Source organism: Meleagris gallopavo, chromosome 3 (genome assembly GCF_000146605.3).
Source record: "Meleagris gallopavo isolate NT-WF06-2002-E0010 breed Aviagen turkey brand Nicholas breeding stock chromosome 3, Turkey_5.1, whole genome shotgun sequence".
Classification (NCBI taxonomy): Eukaryota; Metazoa; Chordata; class Aves; order Galliformes; family Phasianidae; genus Meleagris; species Meleagris gallopavo.
Window position 1 is genome coordinate 91,272,918 of NC_015013.2, and position 16,088 is coordinate 91,289,005.

Sequence of the window (16,088 nt, forward strand, 5' to 3'; positions counted from 1 at the left end):
AAGAAAATTGGTTCACCCCTTGCTGACTGTTTTAAAATAAATGAAAAAGAGAACAGTGTTTTCATGTTACAACAGGAATGAAAACAAAATCCTGTTTACAAACAGAACTGAGAACTGCTCCTTTAAAAGGTTGGTGGTAGATCCCTTTCTGTGGACTATGAAATTGTAGTTTCTAATGGTGTGGCAACCAACGTAAAGAATATGTAAATTTACACCTGTTTATAAATGAGCTTACATCACATGCACACGTTACATTGGCTAGAAGAATAGCCAACAGTTATCAGACACATTAAAAGGCCTCATGTAAGTGCTAGATAGCAGCATACACTGGAACAGGATGATTATCAGTACAAAACTGATAGAATCACCAAAACTTGCTCCTGTTCTTTCCTCCTTCCAGAATCTCAAGCCACTTTAAATGAACAGTGCCCGAATTCAATTTTTAATGATGCACATGACCATAAATTCCAGCTGTTCCCCCATCCAGTTTGCCACCAGCTATCCATTCACACTGCATTGTACTAACCACAGTTCAAAGCACCACCTAAGATGAACTAGGCACAATAGTTGAGCACTACGTTGTCACTGACTTGTTAGCAAATAAGCAAGCCAATGAGAATGGTCACATCTTGCTAAAAGGATGCATTAAAGCACTCATTTCAAGAATGCTTGGTGGGAAGCTTAAGTTTTAAATCAATCATTAGAATGATTTTATTAGTGGGATCTTATTCATGATTGCCTTCTTAGCTGTTTCCAGGTATTTTTACACCCACCACAGATTCTCTGAAATCAATCTTTATGATAACTGGTATTGGATGTGTGCAATGGCAATATTCTGAGAAAACATTCTGTGCTATGCTATATAATTATGTACTCAATGGCACTAAAAAAGGCATTTCAGAAACAGGACATGGAAATAAACTATATAAATCTACTTCTATACTGTTCCTTCACAGTAACTATTGACATAAGCTTCTCAAAATCAGTCTGTGATTTAATAATCACCTATCTCAGAAATATTCAGAATATTCAGAATATTTTCATTTATGAGGCCTTCTGTTTTGATACAGCAGAATTCTATTTAATCATTTCCTTGAAGTTAAAATAAGCAACTACAAATACATACACACTATTCTTAACTCTTCATACACTGAAGTAGATCACAGCACTCCAGCAGTGTGGATTTTGTCGGGCTTAATGATGTGGTTGTACAGTGGTTGCACTGATTGCCTCAAAATCAAACTTAACCAAAACTGGTTCACTAAGGGACAACACCCTTAGAGACCAGAATTTTCCAAAGTTACTTTATTACACACAGAGAAATGCAACAAGTGGATGAAACTATACACTCTAATCATATTTTTTCATTGGTTTTCTACGCCCTCCGTCTTAAGTGCATGATTAATTACAGTCACAGATGTACAAAACAACATTTAGAAAACCACATTAATGCCACTATAGGGCAAATATCTCTGACTCTGAAAAAGTGGAAGATACAATAAATCCCTATCAAACAGTTATTTTTCTCCCAACCCATATACGTAGCTTAGCACAGTCACTGAGCTGATAGCTACAGCATGACTCAAGCAAAAATTTGTCAGAAGTTGCAAAATGATTGTAAAAGTGTCTGCATGAACAACCTGGCCAAATGGCAATGGCTGGGTGCATTATGCAACAGTAAACCATTTTCATCTGTCAGCTACATAAAAAACAGGCTCATTTTCTTTTATGTAAATGATTAGAACAGTACATGCTGTATTCACAACCTGCTGCACAAGGGGTCACACAAAAACAAGCAAATATGGATGAAAATCCACAATTTCATGCAAATGTAACAGTGATCACACATCCTGGTACTCAGAAACAGCTCTTAGTCCTGCAGCCTCAACAGATGCTCTGGCTGTACCTGGTCCTCTAGCCAGGATAAGGCTGCTCTTTTTTATGTGACCTTAAGGAGTTACACCTCTTGTGGAAAATTTTCATACTCAGATAATAACTTCTTCCAGTTCTCATAATCAATAGATAAGGCCTGAAAACAGTGCTGCAGAAAACCCGTATCCCATAATGCACACACAGCCCATAACAACAATCCGTCAGGGAATAATATTACAAGTAGATGAACTTAGGATCATTCATTCTGCTCCTCAAACCATTACCAATCTGATTAAGTAAAAGTAAAAAAGCAAAGAGCTTTGACAGGCACTTTGAAAGAAAACTGAGATCATTATGGAAAGTTTTGAACAAAAATCCCACAGAAAAATAGAGTATGAGTGATTACTGTAAAGCAGTAAATATCTGTCATTTCCCAAACAAAGTTGCTATAATCCAGAGCAGAACAAATTGTGATCTATCCATAATCTTCACCACAGCAACATTTGCCTGGTCTCCTGATTCCACAGCTCTAGCATCACCTGATCAAAGCAGTTAGGGCCAATCAAGTGTAAATATATCATGATCTAATTATGGGAAAGTGGTGTGACTAACTAAAATTCAGCAGAGTGTATTACCAATAAAATAACTTCAGAGTAATAAACATGTATTATCAGCATTTTACTTCTTCACAGTACTTACAAAATCATTGATTTAGTATTCAGGCAGAACACAGCTCCATTAACAATTCAACATTCACTCATCTATGCCAATTTCAAAGTAAATATGTTTTTTACCTATACTTGGAAGAAAAACTGTTTTCAAAGGACAAAAACATGTTAATCTATCAGGCAACTGAAAGGAAACTGTTCCATACTGTCATTCATAAGTCACTTCTCCCTTAAGTGACAATACTGGATCACTAAAAATTACAGAAGGGATCGCAGAGAAAAAAAAAAAGTATACAAAAACCTTTATGTGCTACAGATTTCATAACAGAAGGGGAAATTTTCAAACTCCTACATTCTGCTATGAAACTTCCTAATTATTTAAACAGAACACTGAAGAACAGGACTTCAGAATACACTACTCTCTTCTCCAATCAATTTGTGTAATGAGAAAGGTTTGTTATTTGTTTATATTATAGAAATATTTTAATATCTTTTCTATGTGAGTATTTCACTTTGACATTCTTACTAAAAGCAGATGCCAAAGAATTAGACCAAATAATCCGAAAAAGGCAGCGGCACACAATCACATCAGATGATACAAAGTATTGATCAAGAACAATGAAAATGGTAACTTTAAACACGAATGTTTTATTTTACATAAGTAGATCTACAAAGCTATGCTCCTAAAAGCTGCTTAGGTCTGATTTCTGCTCATTCAGATCTTTATGGTAATTACATACTATTCCAATGAAGGTGTGATGCTTGCCTTACAACATAGAACAAAAGGGCTGATAGTTCCTGCCACAAATACAACAGGAAGTTTACAGAAGAGCCTTTTTACTCACAGGAATAAGAATGTGTTGCAAAGTACCACAATCACTGTGCTCAGAGATACAGCTTAGTGAAGGGGTAACGGGACACTAAAAAATGCAGGAAGGAAGATGGATTCTGCATAGCTGAGATACTCATTCTGTATAATTAAAATTAGAAGAGGATTTTGATATTTGATGCAGATCTGATATTTATTCACCTTCTTATGAAGCACTGTTTATTTTAAGCATAGTGTGATATGATAATCTGATGCAAACTCTTCCTCAGCAGCCACCTGAGGAGATAACAGCTGAACACTATGTGACCAGTTATTAGAAATAACTTCTTACATTCATGAAGTCAAAGTACCTACTGAATTACTGCTGGTAAGCAAAGGAAGAAATGCCACACACAAATGTTAATGATAAAAATATTCGTTCAAGTGTGATATTAGAGTGGGTTAATTTTTTCCTTATAATCAGCAACCATAATTATTAAGGACTTTAGAAATCTTGGTAGTTGTATTAAAACAAGAGCTTTGCCAACAGCACGAATCCATTGTTCAATAAGAGTGTAAAGCATATGAAGTCTGAATCATCTTGAATGCATTGCTAATACTACAAGGGATTGAAATTATAATCAATTAAAAATAGTCATGAATGTAACTTCTTTAATTGTAGAGTAGCATCAAACTTTGCCTAGAAGATTTTTTTTAATTTACTAGAACTAATATCAAAGCACAATAACAAATTATGAATCATGCTGCTGCCTTCTCAGAACAAACTATTAATATAATCTGAAATTCCAAAAGCAGTTAAGTTTTGTAACTCAAAGCATTTCATCCCCTTCTCTTTCCCAGCCCATGGTGCTCTGGCTGCTTGCCTAAGAAAACTGAACTGTCTGGCACTTACACTTCTGCTGCTGCTTTTAAAACCTCAAATCAAAGCTCTAGGAAGCAGACTTTGCTGTACTTGACATTTAAAATTAATGGAGCACTGTAATCATCCCCTGCCACATGCTGCGTTATCCATGTCCATCCTCTGATCTAATCCGCACTAAACGAAATTCATGTTGGCAGCACATGGTGAAAACTGTAGAAACAAGCTATGTAAATGGTACACACAATGAAGAACCACGAGACCACAGGTTTCATTAAAAAAGCCTAAATAACTGTTTGAAAATTACATTTTACTCAATTTATCAAAGTACCTTCTCCATTTCTGTTTATGTCTGTTGGTGCTGTTAGAGGCTGGAGTGGAATAATGATGTCGTCCACGTTAGTCCCTTCTTCTGAGTGCTTTGCAGAGACGTGAGACAATAGTTCTGACTGACTTGGTGAAAATAAGTTACAAAGCTTACACATGAAGATGGAACTGATTCCTGAAAGATAAATTTTTTAAAAATAAGTTAATATTTCCAAATTTGGTCATTTATTCCTATTACCAGTAGTTAAGGAGGTTTTGACACTTTTAACACAGATAACAAACTTGTTACACCATCAAATAAAGTCATTCATAATGAATCACAAAACAAATTTAAGAAATGGTACAACTTCTACCCAGACTCTCACAGGCCAAAAAACTTCTCCTGACTAAAATCTAAGAAACGTGCTTCATCCCTGGAGGTGTTCAAAGCCAGGCTGAATGGGTCCCAGAGCAACCTAATCTGATGGATGGCAACCCTGCTTGCGGCAAAGTGGATGGAGCTAGGTCATCTTTGAGGTCTCTTCCAACCCAAGCCATTCTGCTACTCTGAATGGAAACAGGACAGATGAAGTCATTTTTTTTTCCCCACTTCCCACCTTACACAATGCCACAATTTTTACAAACATGTGATAAACAGAAAATTGTTTAAGACATGAAGTCACTGCCCAGATTTGACACATATTCCATTGGTACAAACCCAAAACATTTTAACCTTCATAAAGTAGCTCTGCAATACAGAGAAGCTCAGCTCCATGTCTAATCAAAGGTCATGGATCTCACTACTCTTTTCCTTTACTTTTCAAGTGTATTCAACCTTAGAACTTAACTCACCTAGGCACAAATCTCATTCTCTAATCACCTATTTAAGTACTGGAAACATAAATAGCTAGAAATGTTTGTTAGAAAATAAAGGCATTTGATACCAAATGTATGTTTTGTTACACCATTTTTTCCTTTACTCATTGAGCTCATTACCAATTATCCTCAGTTGTGGCTCTGCCTCTAATAAAAGAGTGGGGAGGAAGGTCAGAACACCTGCAATGCTTTACACCACAAAGTGTTGCATCCTATCACAGCTATGCAAGTGTAGTGTCTTCCTTCCTTCCTCCTTCTTCCCATTCACTTTAAAGCTACACAAACATGTTTTCTTTCAAATTTGGAAAAATAATCAGGCCTCATCTTGAGTCATCAACCTACATGAAGAAAAACAGGGAGGAAAAGATGGAAAATTTAAGGAAGAAAAAGGGAAAAAGAAGTTTTACACTCAAAGCAAAACATCACGTTGCAACCTAGGTCAGCATTAATTACATGTGACACCAAGAGAAATATCAACATTTCATATACTTTGACATACAAGTTCAAAGAAAAATTCCTTTTAGTTCTCCAAAATAACACCAGACAAAACAGTGAAAACTTATGAAGTAGCAGTAAATGAAGAATGTCATTGAAATGTGTATTGGTCAATGTTTTAAAATAAAATCCGCTGTGATGCTTTGACTTTTGAAGTCACTGCTTCCTTCTGTTTCTAAAGAAACCCCCAACAGCCAATCTCAGGCACGCTGGCTCCTCAGCTATGTACAATAAGCCCCGACCCATACATCACTTTCAATTTCTCCTCTCCCTCTGTCCCCCTAAGGAAAACAAGGACATACTTTCATTGAAAGCAAGCTGGAGCAGCCAATGCTAGTTGAGGTACAAACTAAAACTCAGGTTAGCCAATAAATACAAAAATACAGTGATTTTCTGTGAACTTTGGGATGAATCAGGGAGGGAAGAGAACAGGAAAGCTGTATTTTAGAACTAATAACAATCTCAAGCAAAGATCACTAGTCCTATTCAACCTTATTACTATCCCTTTGTGACACACTGTGCGGTTCACACCACTCTAGAAAAAGCTTTTGAATGTTAAGAATAGCAAAGCTGGCACCCATTTACACCGCTGTAACAACAACAACATAATCTTTAGAAATAGTACAAATACCTCAAAACTAAAAGGCGTCATACGCCTCCGTTTCTTAACACAGCTCTGAAAAACAGCCCACAAACTATTCCTGTTGTACAAATATACCATATCCTACACACACGAGCAGCAATGTAAAATGTATATTATACCCACTATGGTCTTACGAGCACGGCAGGGCTCCTTCTCAGCCATTCTGCTGTCTTGAGCACACACGCTTTCTCATTTTGATTGTACTAAGTTTATAATGGAAATGTTCCCTTAATAATTCATTATTTCTGCTCTGTTATTTAGTGTTATTCTTCTATTAAAAACCTTGTTATTAACTCAGTGGATGACGATTCTCCTGCATGTTTAATATTTCCAGTACAAAACCTACGATTATCTACTGAACAGCTTAACCACACCTAAACACTGAAATTCCACAATGCAGTGGACGCTTCTGTTTTGAGGCTTTATTTGCCACTGTTTCTGCTTCCTGACAGCCAGCTGTGTTCCCTGGAAGTTCAGACCCACTGTTTTTTGTCTCTCCCCTCAACAGCTGTTATCGGTGCTCTTCTTAGAAGTGAGATTGAAACAAAACAGAGGAAGAAATGCTTTTATGCAGAATGACTGGAAAAGGAGGTCAGAAAGCAGAGGATAAGCTGTGCTGATCACGGGCCTAAACAATTAGATTAAAATAAGCAAATGATAACCAATTAACTGGTTGCTAATTAGGTGGTATAGCAATAGAGTAATGAATTACAGTCAATTAAGTGTAAAAATCAAATAGGCAAAAAGTCAATTAACTATGCAGGGAATCAACGATTAAGTAGTGGATAATTAATTATGTGGGAAGTCAACAGAGCAATTAATTAGACATCAATTAAATATGCAGATAATGAAAAAAATATTAATCAAGTTTACAGGAAAACAAACAAGAGTACTTTCAGCCAAAACCAATCTGAAACATTCCACCTAATAAGCTTGCTTTGTGTTAATTCATTTTCATCATTTGCTCATATAAACTCTGTGTATATTGAAATAAATGCTACCAGTTTCTTTTTTCTTAAATTGAGAAGTAGCAAATTAAGCTATAACGGAAGTGAAACCATTTCAATATTTTTTTCCATTATTCCAAAGATCTCAGGGTATTTCTTAATTAGACAAAAATAGTTCTTTATACTGAGCATGTGCATAGCAAAGGGAGATTAACCAATGGATCGTTGAAGACAAATGGGGTGCAGACTGGGAAACAAGTCCCTCATTCCCAACTCCCTTCTTAAAGTTTAAAAGCATCTGTTCTGTTTCTCTTTAAACCTGCAGGAGGGACCATTCGTATCAGAAACATTACTGAAAGCAGAATTATTTATGGAATATATATACTTTTGATCACCATGAGTCAAAAACTAAGGAAGAGTTTGTTGTAGTAAATCACAAATGTCCCCATAGCACTAAGGACAAGCTGGGGGCTGGGTTCTGTTTTGCTTTAAATAACTGTTTTCATGAGAAACACAAAATAAGTAAACAAAAGAGAGATTATCCATCTGTGTTTATGTGTCATAAATCATTCTAATGTACCCAAAACTTTTCAGCAGCTATTTAATACAGACAGCACTTAAAATCTTCTATAATCACCTTTAAAGCCCTCCAACAGTTAAAAGGAACAAGGACAAGAGGGAATGCCCTCAAGATGAGCTGGAGGAGGTTCAGGTTGAATATCAGGCACTGGAATGGCCTGCACAGGGAGATGGTTGAGCCACTGTCCCAGGAGGTGTTCAAGAAACATGCAGATGTTGTACTGAGTGACATGGTTTAATGAGCAATATTGGTGGTAAGCGGATGGTTGGACTGCATGATCTCACAGTTCCTTTCCAACCTTAATGATTCTATGAACTCCATGGTTAAATACAAAGATAAAAGTTCACCTGACACCCCTTGGCCTGTGGAATAACCAAGTTGCTTGTACAAATACTTGTGCTCCTGCTCAACCTTCCTAAAATATACAGCAGTGTGGTTTAGAATTCACGTAACTACTTGCTTAAATCTGAACTTAAAGATAGAACAAACTGCTTCAAATCCCTGATAATGTTCAGCAAGTAAACTTGTATTACATCCTGAGACTAGGAAGTTATTTGGCCTCAGGCTTTTTGCTGGTTTCTTTTGTGGCAATTGGGTATTTATTGTATTACAGACTATTAGTAATCCAAATAAATAGGTAAAGTATAATGTATATAACAGATTTCTTCCCACCTTCAGCATATGTAATACAAACTTTATTCTCAGTTTAATAACACTCTGGTCTCTCAAGTTGTATTAATACCTTTTTTTTTTTTTTTAAACCCTCACCTCCTGCTAGTATGAAATGTGAAGGTTGGCAACCCTGCCTGTGGCAGGGGAGTTGGAGCTTGATGATACCTGAGGTCCCTTCTAACCCAAGCCATTCTATGATTCAATGATTTTAATAAATCCCTTTCTCTCTCCAGCACCTTCCAGCCTATCAGACTCTCCTCTCTCCCTGCTCCTCACTATGCATCTCCAAGCTTCAGCTATTCACCTTAACTTACACTTTAATACCCTGACTTTTTTTCTTTGCAGATAAAAGAACTTTGCTTCTCCCCCGATTTGAATCCATCAGCACTCATTCTCAGCTAACAATCGCAAAGGCAAACTGAACACCCAGTTTTCATGACATTTGCACAGGTCAGAACTAAAGCTATCAAGCACAGGCTTCACTGGGATATTACACTGTACAGCTACCAATCACTGTCATGGAATCCTGACAGAAAACTCAAGTACTCTTTACTTCATGTTAAGTACAAAAAGCACATCTTTACTTCATAGGATCAAAGAATCATAGAATTGTTCAAGTTAGAATGGACCTTTAAAGGTTATCTAGTCCAACTCCACATTATTTCCAGCATTAAAAACCCAGTGACATCACAAGACACCTTTTGTTTTCTCAAGAAATCCTTCTTTAGACCGAATATAAGGAAGAAGTTTTTTACAATAAGGGTAGTAAGGCACAGGAACAGGTTGCCCAGAGATGTGGTGGATGCCCCATCCCTAGAGACACTCAAGGTCAGGCTGCACGGGGCTCTGAGCAACTCAATCTAGCTGTAGGTGTCCCTGTTCAGTGCAGGGGAGTTGGATCAGATGACCTTTAAAGTCCATTCCAACACAAAAGGTTCTACGATTCTATGCACAGCACAGATTATGACAAATTACTGATGGGCTACCAAGAAACAGCAGGCACAGCTTTGGAGAAAGCTACCTGGGCTTTGTAAGAAAGGAAAAGGAGAAACAAGATTTGAGAGGGGCTGTGGGACAATGTAAAACAGATGAAGGAATTTGTAGAGGAAGGAGTTTGAGAAGGAATGGAAAATGGTATATAAGGGACTGACCACACCCATGCCTGACCACTGCAGTCTGTCCTATTTCTCATTAAGTCCCTTCACAATAATCTTTCTGTGTAATCCCACTGTCTGCTCCTCATATTCAAGTGCCAGCTACTGGAGGGACCAGCAAAAATGGATCTGGTGCAGTGCCTGCAATCAGACTGGGGCTGGATGTACCAGGCCATGGTGCCTGCCAATATAGAGTGGTGAGGCTTGTTGGCTCCAGATGCTGGGATTGGACTGGCGTGTGTTCCAGGAGCAGCATAGAGGGGAGAACAGACTTCACTACTTAAATCTCTATCAGCTGAACAAGAGGAAGACTCAGCTCTTTACTTACATTACATGCAAACCCTCTATGCAAGCACTGTTGGAAGCAGTGCCTTGACTGTGGAGCCTCCCATGTTGGTGTGTGTTATACATTCTCAGTTTTGTTCCTGGCTGAACCTAGAAATGGGAAAGCATTAGCTGCATCCACCATCCTGGGACCAGCAGGTAGGGCTCCAGCAGACAGGCAAGAGGAAAATTCCAGTCTGCAGATTTACTTAGAATATCCCTTATCAACAACAGTGTTATTTCTAATCCTTCTCCAGCAAGTTTTACTTCCTAAAGGTGTGCTAATCTCCAATCTCCAAGCCCATGTCTATAAAAGCAGCTGCACTTGTGGATCAAGGAAAATGAAATCCCATGGTCCCACACACAAACATACCTCAGTACAATCACAGAATCATAGAATGGCCTGGGTTGAAAAGGACCACAATGATCATGTAGTTTCAACCCCCTGCTACATGCAGAGTTGCCAACCACCAGACCAGGCTGCCCAGAGCCACATCCAGCCTGGCCTTGAATGCCTCCAGGGATGGGGCATCCACAACCTCCTTGGGCAACCTGTTCCAGTGCGTCACCACCCTCTGTGTGAAAAACTTCCTCCTAATATCTAACCTAAACCTCCCCTGTCTCAGTTTAAGACCATTCCCCCTTGTTCTATCACTATCCACCCTCGTAAACAGCCATTTCCCCTCCTGTTTATATGCTCCCTTCAAGTATTGGAAGACAAGATTATATCCAGGGATAACAGCCTGCTTAAAACTCAGCAATAATTTCCAAATGTTCCTAAAATAATTTCTCACTACTGTAAAAACAAAAAATGTACCTAACAGCATAGAAATGCCTGCAATTAGCTAACGCAAATAGTACAATAAAAGCAGAAGCCAAGTGCAGTTTCATCTACCTGCAAAGCACTGCAGTAATGACAGCCCAACAAGCTTATCAAAAACAGATGGTTTTGCTACTTCAGTACCTGACCTGCTCACTGTCTTGTCCTTCCTTCTTGTACTATACTGCGTTGTCTTCAAACCTGCAGGCACTCAATCGCAGCAGTATGAATAAAAATTTGAATAATAACAGCAGTACGAATAAAAATTTGAATAAAAACAAGCTGCCTTTATTCAAATCAGTTAAATATTCATTATAACATGAAACAATATAATTATACACTAACATGGGAAGTACTGAGAAAATACAAGGGTTTTTGTTCAAGTTTCAAATGCAATAAAAATAATAGTACCTATGATATTAGAAGGCGGGCACAGTTCTGCCAATAATTGTACTGTGTGCATTAAAGAACTCTTCCTACACAAGAGCTGAGCACGTGGGATATTACAGTGTTCAAGAAAAAATAATCAAGACTTTTCCTTTAGGTAGAAGCATTCAAATCTTATAAACTGAGACAGGGAAGGTTTAGGTTAGATATTAGGAGGAAGTTTTTCACACAGAAGGTGGTGACAGGCTGGAACAGGTTGCACAAGGAGGTTGTGGATGCCCCATCCCTGGAGGCATTCAAGGCCAGGCTGGATGTGGCTCTGGGCAGCCTGGTCTGGTGGTTGGCGACCCTGCACATAGCAGGGGCTTGAAACTACATGATCACTGTGGTCCTTTTCAACCCAGGCCGTTCTATGATTCTGTGATTCTATGAAATAATAGTTCACAGAAGAGCGACGTACAAAAAGGCAATAATTTGTATTTAACAGGCAGAATTATTTCTCAGTAAGAAAATCAGTTTGAACGACACATAGAAGAATCTACATCTATGTTACAAGCAGTTATGATATTCCACCCTAAAGTTAAATACACTAACAGTATTTCTCCCAGCCATCAGATCTCATTCGTCTGTTCATGTTAGGGATTTTTTTCCCCATTTTTCAGAACTATTTCAGAAATGAAAAATTCTTCAAAACACATTAGGATGTATCTCTGATTATTATTACTTCACTGAAATGACGCTTTTTAAAACCAAAATCTACTTTATTCTGTTTCAAAAAGAAAAGAAGAAGAACAGTCTGAAATGCACGAGTGCAAATAACTGTCACCTGCATTTTTCTATCCTGAAAAAGAATCTCTAACTGAACCTAAGTTTTGATTACATACATTTTAGCCTCAAAAAAGCTGTACTTTGCCACAGCTTTATTCTCTAGACCTCTTCCATCACCTTACAGCATTTTAGTTATCACTTTAATAAGGGCATTGGTATACAATAATTTTATTTCTCTTCATTTGATAGAGTTGGGAAAAAAAAAAAAAAATCAATGAATGAATCCGTTTCCTGCTGTTTTCTGTGTTTTGATTCATCAAAAACCAGGGGGTGAAATACAGCATACCTAAAGCCAAAAGCATTATACTCATTAGAAATACAAATAGAAACAACAGGAGACAACAAAGAGCACAGAGTTGAGACAAACCGCTCTTTTGGTTTCTCATTTCTTTGTAGCTGCCTCAAAAAATAACTTGCATGCTACTACAATAACTCAACAGGCCTAATAAGGTGTCAGAACCAGAATGCTGAGCCATAAACAAGGCTGTTGACTGACAAGCATCCAAACAAGATTCTGAAAAATACTGTTCTAACCCCAGTGGGATAATGCAAAATATAAAGCAGAGGGGAAACAAAGCAGGATGCACTGTTTGTGAGGCAGTGCTGCCTGTTAGGGGAAGCTTAGGGCCAAATCCGATTAAGAGACTTTGCCAAAAAGCAGCAGAATCCCTGAGGACCAAAATGCTCACCCTGTACACAGAGGAGCACTAGGATGTGTTAGCAACAGCCTGAGCATAAGAGTAAGAACGACTGACACACTGAAGGAGATGTTAGAGAGACACAAACAACACAATTTAGGTTTCAATTACCCTTATGCAAACTGGTTAAATGTCAGGTCAGAACACAATGACAATATTAAATGCTTGGACACCATCAACGGCTACTTCACCCAGCATATAATCAGAGAAATAATCAGAGAGCACTTCTTGACATTATCAGAAGTAAAACAGGACCATGTTCAATGGGACCCTACTTGAGACTTGTTCTGCAATAACGACTCAAGCACTACTCAAAAATCCTTTACAGAAGTGACAGAAAGCCAAATGTTTAACAATGTGAACTACATAAAGATTAAAAGCATCTCTAACAAAAGAAAAACAAGCAACAAAAAGCATTCTAAAAAGTTAAATCCTCGAAAGCAGCATGAAGAATATTTAAAAGCATCATACTCGAAGGCGGATAGTGATAGGACACCACACAAATGCAGCTCTTAACACAATTCTGTTGCTACAGCATTGAAATCTTTTATTCTTTCTCCAACAGAAGACAGTACGTTTGAAAATTCACAAATACTAAGTATTCCACACTGCATGGACTTGCTTTGGAGTTGTCTAACTCATCACCAGAAAGCAGAACCTGCATCATGCCATGTGATGAAGCCAGCCCAGGAAGGAAAAGGCACCAGGCCTTCATCTCCCTCCTCTATCTGAAGCACATCCTTCCACTCTCACAGTACCAAAGGCACGGGATTTGCAGTCCATTGGCAAAAGAAAGCTGACCTCTAGTGCTTAATTAATTGGTGCTTAAGAACATTGGTGCTTAGCTAAGGAAGACAGATAAGTCTTTTTTCCTCTTACTCACACTAGATTTATGTAACTTTACAGAAGCATTTGCAGAAGTTCTTCAAAAGATACTGCCTGCATACTTTAATGAATACATGAACTTCAAAACAGGATTAAAAGGAGTGTGCTAATAACAAAAAAGCCTTCTCTACAAATGGTTTTAAATGAAAAGCCTGACAAAATAAGGAAATTAGCTTTACAGCAGAACTTGACAATAATCACTTATCAAAAGGAAAGAAAAAGAGAAGAAAAAGAAAAGCTTCTCCATCATTAAAAAAACAGAGATACCTACGCTGACATGAAGACTTCGCCTTTTCAATGTTGTAACATCGCCCTCATGTGGATAAATGCAACGCTACAGCAGTTCCACAAAAATCCTTAAGCTGTATCACCAGATGTAACAAAATCATACGGGTGGCTCTGGCTGCAAGGCTCTGAACCTGATTTCTGGAGGACACCTGATAGAATTATTAAGGTTGGAAAAGACCTTAAGATCATCAGTCCAACCATCAGCCCATCACCACCATGCCCACTAAACCATGTCTCCCAGTGACACATCCCCACGTTTCTTGAACACCTCCAGGGACGGTGACCCCACCACCTCCCTAGGAAGCCTGTCCCAATGAATAGCCACTCTTTCAGAGGAGAAATCTGTCCAAATACCCAACCTGAACCTCCCCTGGCACAACTTGAGGCCATCACCTCTTGCTCTATCGCTCTTACCTGGGAAAAGAGGCCAACTCCCATCTCACCACAACTTCCTTTCAGAGAGTTGTAGAGAGTGATAACGTTTCCCTTGAGTGTCCTCTTCTCCAGATTAAACAACCCCAGTTCCCTCAGACACTCCTCATAAGACTTGTGCTTCAGACCCTTCACTGCCCTTCTCTGGACAGACTACAAGGCCTCAATGTCTTTATTGCAGCAAGGGGCCCAAAAATGAACGCAGCTCTCGAGGTGAGACCACACCGGTGCTGAGTACAGAGGGACGATCACCTCCCTGCTCCTGCTGGTTGCACTATTTCTGCTTCAAATCAGGATGCTATTGGCCTTTTTGGCCACCATGGCACACTGCAGGCTTTGTTCAGCCAGCTGACAACTAACACCCTCAGATACTTCATCTCTGTGCAGATTTTCAGCCACTCTGCCCCAAGTCTGTGTGACCAAGTTGCAGGACCTGACACTTGGTCTTGTTAAAGCTCACACGACTGGTCTCACATCATCAATCCAACTTATCCAGGTCCTTCCTTCCCTCAAGCAGATTGATACTTCCTCCCAACTTGATTTCACCTGCAAATTTAATGTGGGTGCACTCAATCCCTTTGTCCGGATTCTCAATAAAGACATTAAACAGGATGGGCCCGATACTGATCTCTGAGGAGTAGCATTCATGACTGGTCACCAGCTGGATTTAACTCCATTCACCACCACTTTCTGGGCCTGGCCATCCAGGTAGTTCTTTGCTTAGCTAAGAGTGTATCTATCTAAGCCATGGGCTGCCAACTTCTCCAGGAGAATACAATGGGAAACAGAGTCAAAGGCTTTACTAAAGTGTAGGTAGACTACACCCACAACCTTTCCCTCATTCTAGGCTGGCCACCTGGTCATAAAAGGAGATCAGGTCGGTCATGCAGAACCTGCCTTTCATGAACTTGTCTGGCTGGGCCTGATCCCCTGGTTGTCCCACACCAGCTGCACTGTCACAGTCAAGATGATCTATCCCATAACCTCTCCGGTACTGAGGTCAGGCTGACAGGTCTGAAGTTCCCTAGATCATCCTTATGACTCTTCTTGTAGACAGCTGTCACATTAGCAAGTCTCCAGTCCTCTAAGCCCTCTCTGGCTGACGAGGAGCACTGACAAACAGTGCAAAGCAGCTCAGCAATCAGCACTCCTGAGTGGATCCCATCCGGTCCCGCGGATTTGTGACAGTACTTCTTTCCTCCTGAATGGGAGGGGAGGTCTGGGAATCATCTCAGTGAATGATAACCAATACATTTCAGTGTAGAGGAACACAATGTTAAATCATTGCAACGTCACCAGCTCGTACTACAAGAAACAAGGCACTGTGAAACAGCACATACATATTATCAGGGCAGTCCCGTCTGCGTCATTTTATTTTCATGTTAATCGCCACGAAAGCCAGGCGAGAATACGGCACACGAGGGGCTGAGCTGACAGCGCAGCAGAAGCTCCCCGTTTTAACCATTCATGCAACAAGGCGGCCGCTTCCCGCCGCCCGAGCCCGGCACCGGGGCCGCTCTCACTC